General features: G+C 35.8%; 1 protein-coding gene across 5 annotated transcripts in view; it reads left to right on the top strand.

Annotated features, from left to right (window-relative positions):
- The first annotated feature begins 140 nt into the window (after positions 1–140).
- Positions 141–13,716, top strand: part of LOC139975966 (zinc finger protein castor homolog 1-like) — a 116,477-nt gene continuing 102,901 nt past the window's right edge. For all 5 annotated transcript variants that reach the window (XM_071984283.1, XM_071984282.1, XM_071984284.1 and 2 more), the window contains exon 1: positions 141–480. The gene's annotated coding sequence lies outside the window, so the exon portion shown is untranslated. The remainder of the gene's footprint in view (positions 481–13,716) is intronic.

Below are 13,716 nucleotides of genomic sequence, written 5' to 3'. Positions count from 1 at the left end.
AGTTGAGGCTGTCGTTATGGTAACCGTAATTTTTGCTGCCCCCTTTCTAAATTTGGAATAAGCACTTTGTTTACTTCATTATAAGATACCATTTTCAGTTATTTATTGAACGTTTCTTGCTGAAATTACTCTAACATTTGTTAAACTTAATATTTCTTTCCGTGTAAATCATTCGTTATGAAATATTTCTATATATACTGTTAATTGCAATTGGCTGAGGAAGGTACATAACGAGAAACAACACGCATGCCTGACTCGCTTCATACGTGAACATAGTGTTATTCAACTGCTAGCACGAATTATACAGACTGTCAAGTGTATCATTGGTCAGCAGTGTGTTGCAATTCTGTGGGCACAACACATTGGAGAGACTCGGCTGTTCGAATAATCTTTCCGCAAGACTACAGCACGTCAGCTGTTTTGTTTGAGGTAAAGAAAGCATTCCCTGGATGTGACAACGTATATGAAGGCAATAAAAGAGTGAGTTTCATACTTTTCTACTTCCTACCAACATAACAACCTTTAGACGGAGCTGTCGGTCGAATTAATGCACATTTATTTGATAAACCAACCAATGTTGTGAATAACGTTAGTCCTTCTGCTCCTCCTAAGTTAGGTTTATAGCAAAAGCAGCTGAGGTATAGCACATGCAGTAGACCAGGGCTAGGCTTAGTATAATTACTAAATAGCTTTTACGAGGAGGACGAAGGCAAACAGGCTTGAATATGGAATACATTTTCATTTTACTTGCGTAGATTTTCAGTGGGTCGTTGACACTACTGGTTCAAACGTTAGACCTTAGCCAACAGTTGGAATGAGTCAATTCTTCATGCTGAAAGGAAGAACCCAAGAATAGGCTAGACATATAGTGGGATGGGTAAAGCCCTAGCAAAAAACATGCTTGTGATCAATTCCAATTGAAGGTTCCCTGGTTGGCAGAGATTTCAATACATTGTTTAGTTTGATTTCAATTTTTATTTGACAGTATCGTGAGAATGAGAAAACAATACTTTAGGTGAAATTCTGATGGTTGATACCTAGGCCTAATGTTAGGTCTAACTTTAGACCAATAATGAAAACCGTTGCTTTTGCAGTTTAGGCCTACATATTCGTCCTGTATTTCTTTTTCTATTGCAAAATTGTGATAGAAAATCCTCAAAAGTATTAAAGACATCATCGCTTTTGTGTGTAAAGATAAACATTTTGTCCCAAGTTAGTGAGATTGAAGAATTCTGTATTTTGAGGTACTAGGCCCATGGATTATCCAACCCCCACCCAACACCCCCCCCCACCTCTGTAGGCCCAAACATAAAAATGCATATAGTAATTGTCTTGATTTCACAGAGTCCCTGCAGAGTGAAGTGTCCATCAATCTTTCTATTCCCTTTAGCATTTGCTCTGATGCTGTAAAATAAATGTCTGAAATATCTGCATTGAGCAGTGTGAATCAAGTGAACTAAGACAGGTTATGACAGAACTGTTACTAGTCCCATCCATGTTCCTATTCAACCTTTTTCGTCAGCTTCTTGATGTAGTATTTTCACTTGTCAGATATTGAGTGAGCATGGTATTCACATTTAGATCAGGAAAATTTGTATAGTAGAGTCACCCAATAAGATATTGCTGTTTCATATGACCAAATTTCTCTAGCAGGTCCTCAGAAAATTAAGACCGGGCAAACTTAAACAAAGAACTCCAAAATGTATGGTTCATTCGGACGACCAAATGACCAGGAAAACTCTTAAGAATTTATCCTGAGCGAGGTGTCCATGCATACTGTCTTTGTCTGTGTTGCATCCATTACACATGAGGTGAAACCGCAGATAGCGTGCACTTGTTTTGGAGAATGTGATCTGATCAATCAGTGTATGGTGGGTTTTGCAAACTAACACACTAGACTGACATGGAAAGCAACCACGCACTTCCTTACAGAAATAAAGATGTAGCGTAGTGCGGAATTTCACACGGTGTGAGTGCGAGTGGATTACAATGAGTGGCTACAAATGACCGATGCCTCATTGATGCTTTCAAACTTGTATTCTGCACAGCCTACAGACTTTGCCTAGATCTCTAAGAGCATGCATACATACTGCATCGACAAGGTTCCAGATCCTAAATCCCTTTAAATTTTGTCAATTTTGTTTATATTTTTAAAACTGCGCTTGACCCCTTTCATTGAAAGTTTCAATTACCATGCAATTAGGAAATGCAGTTTTGTCTCTCCTTGCTACAGTCCGTGTCAGGTTAATTAAATATTGCGTTTATGACTCTGGGAGGAATTTCTTAGTGAACTGACTTTGTGTTGTGGAAATGAATGAAGTTGATAGATATGGCAGCACTTGGTGTGGCAAGAGGGAACTGGGTGGGGAGTGTGGGTTGTTCGAGGAAGGTCCTGGTTAATAACTGCATTAATGACTTTGGGAGGAATTTCTTTGAAAGCTGACTTTGTCTTTTGGAAATGAATGAGGTTGATTGGTATGGCATTATGGCAGTGGTGTAGCAAGAGGGAATGGGGGAGGAGAGGGGGTGGGTGAATGGGAGTGGGTGTTGGAGGAAGTTCCCAGGAAAAGGCTGTAAAAGGGAATGTGTTGCAAATGAACCATCCAAGCCATCTTGTAAACCTGCAAGAAATTGTTAACAGTTTTAGCTCCTACAATTCTCAGTACTGTTTTCACTAATTGAAGCAGAATGGAAGGGGACCTTACCACTTGAGATGGAAGGTTCTGGCCAGACACCTGCAAAATAGAAAGAAGTCCTATTGTCTGCATGTTTACAAGTGATTCATCACAGTCCTGTTAAAGCTGGTAAAATGAGAGGGCCTGACAAGATGTCATCTCTGTATATGGTATTTCCAACCTCCCCCAACCCCCCGCCCCCCCCCCCCCCCACCTCCAATGCCCAAACAGATCCTTGAGTCATTCTCATTAACCTCTTAGTGAATATAATAATAACTGTAAGAGACTATGGATGGATCTGTATTGGTGTTATGTATCACTACTCCTTACAGAAATTCTGATAACTTATATGAGAATGTGAACCTGTATTGTACAGTATGTCATATTACTGTACAGTGGAAGGTCTGCTGTTTTCACGTAAAGTGCTTTTAACCAATGACCATTTACAAATAATGAAAATGATTGGAAAGAAAGAGCTTTCCAGTATTGTTTGCTTTGTGTAACTAGTGGTCATATGGTGACCCAGTGTGTTACTGTAATTACTGGTATGTGAATTCTGTCAATAACACTAAGGTATCCAAGTTTGACCATATGTAAACCTTATTTCAACTAAACCTAACAGCAAAAAGAAAACTTGATGACCATTGGTATATATATATTTGAAATTTTAATGAGTTGGAAAATGCAGAACAGGGATAAAACGTCCAGCTTCCACAGGGATTCGAACCTGGGCCTCCCACTTTACTTTACTTTTTGCCATCTGTATCGAACAATGCTAGTTCAGTTTTGGTGACATATTTTGCCTTACTCTAGAGATCAATCATGATACTAACCAACTCGAAATCATTTGTGAATCCTTAGGCCGGTTCTCAAAAGAGATACTTTGAACAAACAAAGTTTACAAATTTATTGAGGAAACTAATTCTCTGAGATGATGTATCTACATATCTATGCAAAAATCCAACTCAGAGAGTTTTGTTTCCTCAATGAATTTGTTACTTTTTTGCAGCCTAGTCGTGCTCCCTAGTTTGCTAACATTCCCTTGTCTACTATCTACCAGGCAAATTTCAAAAATTCCTGTTCCATGCCAGGTCGCCGAAATAGTTTGATCTATGGCAATTGGCAACAGCCCTAGTTCTAGTTGTCAGAATTGTTTTTAATTATGAGCCATATAATCATCATGTATGTATATACATGCATGTTTATGCTCCTGTATACAGTACTAAATTGACATATTCCTGTTTGTGACTTGCACATATGGTGTTTCATTTAACTTTTGTGAACTCATGCTCAACAGTCTTTTAAAGGAGGTTAGAAAGTCAAGGTATACTTGTATATGAGTACAGTGCATGATCAGTCCTTTTTAGCATATTTCTACCAATTCACTGTTTCCTGTGTAGAAAAGTTGCAATACCTTTGTCATTTTCTAGCTCTAAACTTTTGTAACTGAGGTCTCCTGAATGGCAGGGATGATTCAGTCAATGGAAAGAAGAAGAATAGATTAAGCACTGTTGTTTACTGTAGCAGTGACATTGAGCACCCAGCTAATGATATTGATATATTAATTAATTGGTTTATTAATTAAGTAGTTGTACATACTGTCTACTAATACTCTATTTTTCTGTCAAGATCTATGCAATCAGCTCCTTTAAGATGGTTTTTTTTTTATTGTCTATGGTTTGTTTACTAATTTCTGATATTCTAACAAGCCCAACAGTCCATAAACAATGTAAAGTATGTATATATCTAGCAAATGGTCTCATATTTTAAGCAATAAGAGAAACCAACAAAGAAAGCTAGCAAGAAGCTCAGGAGGAACAAAAAGCTATTATCATCCATCTTTCCTGGGAAAGAGTGCAGGAGGTGGAGAGAGAGAGTGAGAGAGGATTTTTTTTCTTCATTTTTGCAAATGCTCATAACTTGAGCACTAGTTTACAGAAACTCCTCCTGACCCTATAAACTTAGACACCAAAGAAAGTACAAACTTTTCAGCTCTTGGCATCAGTAAAGGGGTGGGATTACCAACCCGTATCTACAGTAGATGTTCATGCCAATCATGGTTACCCCACCAGTGAAGCTGAACCAGCGACGAATCTATGACGGTAAGAAGACAAACGTTATAATTAGTACATTTTTGCCCACTTTCTAATATTGCTGACATGATTTCTGCAGCAACCATCCATAATATCACAATAGCTATTAATTTGATCATCAAACCATCCATAAGGACTGCAAGTATGTATGTTCTTGCAATGTCCAACGACTTTTAACCTCATTAGTATTCATGGTGGGTGGGGCTTAATGGGAAAGAAGTCTGTACTCGTATTCTAGGCACATACATGCAGTATGTAGCGACCCGTACTGGTGGTACTCGGCCTCGTGGATTTTTACTCGTGTATCGGGACATTTTGAATTTAGAAGAATAGAAACTAAATTCTAGTTTGCTTGCACTCATATTGTTGTACTCATAAGTACTACAGGGATTCTGTCATGCTGTTGGATAAATCATCTAATATTGCTGACATCAATTTTGTTAACTGCCATTTGTACTTTACACATCAACTATTCTTTTGTGTTTAGTTAGTTGGTTTAGCAGCTGTTTTTAAACAATTTCTGGCAGTCGACAGAACCTTAACGAGTTTTTGTTGTTGCTAGAAGTTTACGATCCAATCAAATTGTCATTCCATGCAATTGTTTAAACATTGCTTCAAAGGTGTTTCAAAGTCCCTTCAAAGCTCACATTTTAGCGGAGCCTTTTTCTAACCAAAGGAACTCAACAGCCCAGTACTTTTTGGGTCTTTCAAGGATAAAGAAAAAATTTAAGGCCACTAGCTTGCTCTCTACCCACAGAATGCATTGTATTCACAGGCAAATTTACAGCAGAAAAGTCATCTTGAAAATACTGCAGGATACCTAGTAATTTGTTCGTGGTTTTTGTTTAACATTGAAACGGTTATTGTTCCGTTTTCTCACTATTAAACTGAGCACTAAACTTATGCCATTTGCTGCCCTGTAACTACGTTTTGTTGGTGAGAGGAAAAATTTGCTGGTACCCACTTCCTTTCATCCAGCAAAAATACCCTTTTATCTAAACGTTTTTCAGTTTTTATTATTTTTCTCTCTCTCTGTCTTTTGAAACTATGTAGTAGAATTCAACACGATTTGTAGCTGTTGTCTTGTGATCTTGTCACCATATCACTGACCAGCAGCCACCAAATAAAAAAAAAACTCTCAAAATGTAGAAACGTGGGGTGCATGAGAAGAAAGACATATAGGGTAGGGGGGTTGTCTTACAGTCATAACAAAGAGGAACAGGTATTCATGGCTGCAGGATAGGTAAATTTTATAGAACTGCAACTGCGGTAGAAAAAGTAAACTAGAAATAAAGTTTAATACTTCTGCTCAAGATGAAACTGAAAGTAACCATCACAAAGCGTTAGAGGATCTTGAACTTATCAGAACTGTGCCCATTAGAGAAGAGGGGAACCCTCATAGGGGTGGGGGGGGGTGGGGTGGACATGGGCATGCATTGTACTTTACTGCAACATGTTACCCAATTGTGATTGACTTTAAGGACTTCCAAATTGTATGCAAAAAGTCTATCAGCTCTATCAAATATTCTTTACCACCAGCCAAGGAATGGATGTAATTCTGAAGTCGCTGATTCGAATCCCATACTTAGCCAATGATGTCTGTGCATTTTTGTTTCCAATTTGTGTATACAAACACTTCTAATCACTTTTCTGTTATAATTCATGTATAGGGTATAGTACATTAATCTTGTTAGACAACCAACTTTGCCATTTGGACAAACCAATAAAAAAAGAAGGAAAAAACGTCCGAAAATGAAGTCCAGGTTTCCCCAGGGATAGTAAGCATATAATGTCTATACAAAGAGCCCAACCATTCAATACTGTCAAATACCCAGAGTATTGTCTTTAAGAAAGAAATGGTAGTGGCTGTGAACATCTTATGAGATTTATAGAAAACTGAGCAAAGTGATAAAAAAAAATGGTCCCGTGTTATAATCAACAGTATCAGATATTCAGTCCATGTAACGTATACTGTACATAATTCTCTTACAAGATTTCAAACTTTATGTGGTCAATCTACAGGAATGTTGGAAAAAACTGAAATATTTTTGCCATTTCAATAGTTAAAAAGTATCGTTTGGAATACAGTATGGAAAAATTGTTTTGAACCATAATTCTGGAAATTTTTCTAGACCCCTTTAATTGCTTTGACCAGTGACTTATGATCTCATTGGCATATTTGGAAATGATATGTGTTTCTTCCTTCCTTCCTTGTTTTGTCCCCTAAAACAAATAATCAAAAATGATTTGAAATTCCTCAGCAAACCATCTCATCAAGCTGGCCAGCAACCAAAACAACTAAAAAAAAAAGAAGAAAAAAAAAATTGAAAAAAATTAAGAAGAATGTTACCTCTTGGCTCGTATTGCAGCTTGTGAAATTATTCACTGATGTGTATTTTGAACAGTTTCATTAATTTTTTGTTAAATTTGACACTGGCTGGCTTCAGCAGAGCGCAGATGAAATGATTGTGACCCCGGAGAGCAGCATGTTGAGATAACAGACAGATTTCACACTGATTCTTCATCAGCCATCCATCTGACCGGATCTTTCCTCGTAGAAATACTCAAATTTTTCTTGCTTTTAACTCGGGAGCGTTTTTAATCTAGTGGATGACGCAAAAGACAGAGACGGAGAGAAAACAAGACAGAAAATGGAGGGAAAAGAGAGAGAGAGAGAGAGAGAAAGAAAAGAAAAAAAATTAACAAAAAATACAAATTTGGGAAAGGACTGGAAGCGTGGTTATTTTGAAAATTGGAATTTGGGCATGGCATTTTTTCACTCCTTCGTCGCGATTTCTGCCGACGCTTGATTGCTTTCAATCAGGGATACTAAACTCCTCTTTGGCTGCAAATCAGAAAGATAAGCTCCTTACAGGCAAATTGCTTTTGGGTCTGTTTTTGTCATCACTTTGGAAATTTTATTATGATTTTAAGGCGTTCTTCCCCAGTATTTGCTCAAAGAATTAAAAGAGAACCCATGGGTATTGAGTCTATATCCTCATAAATTGCTACAGTTTTGTACTTTTATCAGATGTGAGTGACATTTCTCAGATGATGATGTCGGTGGATATATCTCACTCTCTCTCTCTACTTTTAAGTTCTGAACTTTTTTCCCCTTTTCTTTATAAGGTGAAGTTCAGGTTTGATTTTCTTGCAGAAAATTACTCTCTTGTGGTTTGTTGGAACAGAGAGAATTTTTTTTTTTAGAATGTTCAAAACAGAAGGGAGAGTATGTTTGATTCAAGTCATCAGAGAGGTGTGAAGTACTTGGTTGAAAAGTGTTTGGTTCAATGTACCAAATATTCAAGGTTCTTTTCAACTTAAAGAAACACACAAAGGGGACATTAGCTGCACAAGGGAGAATCCATACCTTACAATTATAGAAATATCCATATGAATGCCATAAATATGATAATATGAGTCACTTTTTGCAGAAATACTTAAAGACTAAATAAAGAGATTGAAATGTCACTAAGATATATGGTAAATGAGAGATCATGATATATTTAATTCTACAATTGAATGATCAGTTCCGGAGATTAAATATATTTAATATTCTAAGTACTGAGGTGATCAGTACATGAGATCATGATATATTTAATCTACTATTGAACGATCAGATCATGAGATCATAATACATTTAATCTTCTGTTGATTGATCAGTTCAAGAGATTATATAGTTAATCTGCTACTGAGGTGATCAGTACATGAGATTATGATATATTTAATCTACTATTGAATGATCAGATCATGAGATCATAAAATATTTAATCTACTGTTGATTGATCAGTTGAAGAGATTATGTACTTAATCTGCTACTGAGGTGATCAATACATGAGATCATGATATATTTAATCTACTATTGAGTGATCAGATCATAATATATTTAATTTACTGCTGAATGATCAGAGATTATATAGTTAATCCGCTACTGAGTTGATCAGTACATGAGATCATAATACATTTAATCTTCTGTTGATTGATCAGTTCCAGAGATTATATAGTTAATCTGCTACTGAAGTGATCAGTACATGAGATTATGATATATTTAATCTACTATTGAATGATCAGATCATGAGATCATAAAATATTTCATCTACTGTTGATTGATCAGTTGAAGAGATTATGTAGTTAATCTGCTACTGAGGTGATCAGTACATGAGATTATGATATATTTAATCGACTATTGAGTGATCAGATCATGAGATCATAATATATTTAGTGTACATCATGTATTGATCATAATATATTGAGTGATCAGCTCATGAGATAATGATATATTTAATCTGTAATTGAATGATCAGTTCATGATGTATGTTATCTTCTATTGGGTGATCAGATCATGAGATCATATATTTAATCTGAGTGGTCTGTTCATGAGATTACTACAAATAAATCGTTCAATTTGTGTTATTGCCCACAGAGGAAATTATGTAGTGTGACAGTAGGTACAGTTCTGTATGTATATCTAATTGTACTGTGGACTGTACATTCATACATAGTGAGCCTTATATACGGAGAGAGTGTGAATGTAGGAAGTTTATCAAATTAGTTTGTGAACTACAAATTTTTGGTCCATAAATGCCCAGCCATAATAACAGGAAGTAACATTATTTTTAATAGCAGTTTTTTTTTGTTCACTACTGCAATTTTTTTTTTTGGGGGGGGGGGGTATAAGAAAGGCAAATAAATAAAAGATGGGAAATGTGTTTGAGATATTACTCTGCATATGACGTTACTATTATAACAAGCAAATAATTAACCATATGGTTAATACTAACAACTATATTCCTGGCATGGGTCACGAAAGAAATTCTTTGCCATTTATCGACATAATGAGTGCTTTGACAAAACGAAAAACAGGGAATTATAGTATGGTGCTAAGCTAAATCTCTATGAGTTCGTTGAATGAAGATAATTGGAACATAACACATAATTCCTATAAGTTGAAAGGTTTGAAATTATTTTATTATTCGATATGAGCTCTAAATATGTCAAATTTGAATAATTCAAAGCTTTCAATGAACCTGTGTGAGTAATCAGTGCAACATAGAAAATTAGACATCACTAACCCATAGATGACCTTTAAACTTTAGGATACAAAATTTGTGACGAAGGCATGCTTTACGACGGTTTATATTTCTGCAATATCTTTCTTTCTAGAAAATTTGAACAATTCAAAGCTTTCAATTAACCTGTGTGAGTAATCAGTGCAACATAGAAAATTAGACATCACTAACCCATAGATGACCTTTAAACTTTAGGATACAAAATTTGTGACAAAGGCATGCTTTACGACGGTTTGTATTTCTGCAATATCTTTCTTTCTAGAAAATTTGAACAATTCAAAGCTTTCAATTAACCTGCTTGAGAAATCAGTGCAACATAGAAAATTAGACATCACTAACCCATTGATGAACTTTAAACTTTAGGATACAAAATTTGTGACGAAGGCATGCTTTACGACGGTGTATATTTCTGCAATATCTTTCTTTCTAGAAAATTTGAACAATTCAAAGCTTTCAATGAACCTGTGTGAGTAATCAGTGCAACATAGAAAATAAGACATCACTAACCCATAGATGACCTTTAAACTTTAGGATACAAAATTTGTGACGAAGGCATGCTTTACGACGGTTTGTATTTCTGCAATATCTTTCTTTCTAGAAAATTTGAACAATTCAAAGCTTTCAATTATATAACCTGCTTGAGAAATCAGTGCAACATAGAAAATTAGACATCACTAACCCATTGATGAACTTTAAACTTTAGGATACAAAATTTGTGACAAAGGCATGCTTTACGACCCATTGTATTTCTGAAAACAAAGAAGGTCATTGTTAAATTCAAAGTCACGCTTTGATAAAGTTTTAATAATAGATGCGAAACTGCTGAACCATTGTCAGTCTATATAGCTGTGTTTGCAGCAAAAAAACAAATATAAAGTAAGTTTCAAAATTGTGTATCAATTTCATAAATGTTCAAACTGACAGCACCATGCTTATCTCCTACTGGACTTCCCCCCCCCCCCCCCCAAAACCGCAGCCATATAATGTTTTTGTATTAGGTAGGTGCATTGTGAGTTTTTTTCACAAAGTTGGTGGTATTTTGTATTTTGTCAATTTATCTGGCAACAGCTGAAGTGAAATGATATCATCACAGAAATTCACAGAAAATGTCCCCCCCCCCCCTTTTTCTGTGTAATATTTCAATCACTTAATCACAGAAGAAAATAATATTTTCTACAAAAACGTTGCATTTTGATGAAATTCTAAATACAAAGAGTCTTGACAGCTACACAAACATTCCAAATGTATCTGGTTTCAATGATAAATCAACAAAAAGATTATAAAAGGAAAGTAAAAGCCGTTGTTCAAGAAGATTTGTCAATATTACAATACAGACTGCCAAGTGTGATCCATAGCAGGGAGGAATACAGGGTTTTAGCCAGCCTAAAATAGGTTCTATTCAATCAACCGTATCTTGAGTTTGTTATAGACAAGATATTGAGATGGGCTTTTTCAACTATACATTGCAGCGTGAAATATTTCTCTTTTTTACCATTTAAGTGTCCTCATTGCCTGATACCAGAAAAATATCCCTTCAGAAATGGACATTTGGTTTTGATCCATCTAATAGTCAGATCATATTACAATCCAGGAATATGATATAAAAAGAGGGAAAAAGCAGAATTTTTGTTTGGTCAAGCATTGTTGTTATAAAAATGATGTAATAACCCTTCCTTTGCAAAGAAAATATTTTACTTTGATATTTTTGCATGTTCCTTAAATGTTACAAGATATGTGTAGATCATGTTAGATCTATCTGTTTCATTACTAACTGTACCTGCGATGAAATCGTAACCAAAGCGTTTCCTTTGGTGTCTAACCACAACTTCCTTTTTTTCCACAAAAAACTGCATTTTTTTTTTTCAGACAAAAAAAACTTGTTGGAACTTCAATATTTTCCTCCCCTTTTGTTTGCAATGATGCTTAAGACACAAATTGTGTTTCAATTTTTTTTTTTTTGGTTATACTTGTAAATACCGGACTCCTCTCAGACCCTCAAATTTGCAAGAGGCCCAACCAGCTATAAGCACCGGACCATCCCCCTACGAATATTTCCCCTACCCCTTGGGAGATAGGGAGGCCATTCGGTTCCAATTAAAGTGGCCTAGAGTTACCCTTGGGATGAAAGTCAAAGGTCTTTTAATAAAGAAGATCACTTTTCTTGCAATTATTGTGTTACTTAAGGAGTTCATTGTTTCCAATGGTTTTACAGCAAAGGGGGCATTGAAACACTTGACGTAAATTTACATATCTTGCATAGAATTCAAGATTTGGCAGAGAAAGGTTTTTGCCCAACCTTTTTACACTTGAGTTTGTTTAATTCAGTCAGGGACCGAACAAGAATTAAAATAATCTTTTTTGCCGAAATTGCAAAATTTGTTTGACCTAATTTATTCATCTTCTCAAGGCCAGTTTTACCTCCTGTCAACTCTAAAATTGCAGGGCGTACTGTAGACTGTGTATCTTAGCTTCCAATGGTAGAATTATAAAGTAATAAAAAGTGTAAATTGGCAAAGTTTTCTCATGGAATTGGACATCAACGTTTTGTCATAACAAAATATATGACGATACAAAGTGTGCACTGTAATAATATTTTCTTATCCAAGTTTTAAATAATGCTAGTTTCTGAAGGCTGGCTTAATTGCTTTATTTATGATGCCTAATATCCGAATCTATGCAAGACTTAACGGAAAATTGGAATGACTCCATTGTTGCTCTTCCTTCACTAATATGGTACTGTAGCAGTCTAATTTTGACTAGTGGTCAATTAAATTAATCAGTTACTGCTGAATCTTAGCTCTCCAGGATTTGTCTTTAATACATCAATTAGTGTCAATGCTTCCCTCTTTGTTTCACTACACCCATAGCAACCTTTATCTCTAAGCAACGTACATATATGTAAATTGTAGGTCGCTCGTAGCAAAGGCCTTCCAAACATACTCGATTTTCAAATTTGCTGTTTGGACAACCAAAAAGTTGCTTGTCCAATGGACAAACAGAAAGAAAAAAAAAACCTTAAAAAATTTGCCCTGTTATGTATTGATTGATTGCTTGACTGCTTTCATGATGTTGACCCCGATTACAAATTTGCTTGAATAGCTCTTTCCATCTTTTATCACTCTTTGGACTAGAATGGAATATTGGACTAGGAAGCGTCTGTTTGGATATTCCCCCCCCCCCCACCTCTTTTGGTCAGGCCGGTGTTGTTCAGTGAAAACAGGAACTAACCAATTTAAGGTTTTCCATCCAAATATATTCCATTATGTTACGTGCATATCGTATAACACCAAAGGAAAGGGTATTTACATATGACGAGGAATTAGGATTTCCTTTTTATCCTTGAATATATATAGTTGATTTAATATATTAACATATCTTCTTTCCAATGGGACAATGGACTATAACTTCTAGTCATGATTTAATGTGCAGATTATCACATGCAGTGTACATGATATGCATAAGTACTACAACATTTTTGAATGGGGATTTTTGTTTTTTCCCTCACAGAATATAAATGCAGCGTACATGGTGTTTACATTTGTTGGCTTTTGTTTTTACACCAAACAGAACAACAATTAGTTGTAATTTAGCAAGCAGTATCAAATTTCTACATGTTTCTTTTATGCTTTCCATCTATTCATTGCACAAAAGATCTTGGCTTGTGCAAACAATCCGTAGGACTTTTCTCTTTGGTCTATTCTTCCAAATTAATTCCAGATTTTTGAGGGGGTGGGAAGGGGAAGGAGGGAGCCAGGGAGGGGGTGGAGAGGAAGAGAAAGGTAGGGCATCAATGCATCAGTGGAGGTGGAAAATTGTGGTGTCAGTTTGACCAGTATTGGGGGGTTTTTCAAGTACATGTTGGAGAGCTTTTCTGATTCA

This window comes from Apostichopus japonicus, chromosome 11, assembly GCF_037975245.1.
Source record: "Apostichopus japonicus isolate 1M-3 chromosome 11, ASM3797524v1, whole genome shotgun sequence".
In the NCBI taxonomy this organism is placed as follows: Eukaryota; Metazoa; Echinodermata; class Holothuroidea; order Aspidochirotida; family Stichopodidae; genus Apostichopus; species Apostichopus japonicus.
Note: the sequence above shows the minus strand (reverse complement) of the source record. Positions and strands in the feature narration are given on the sequence as shown.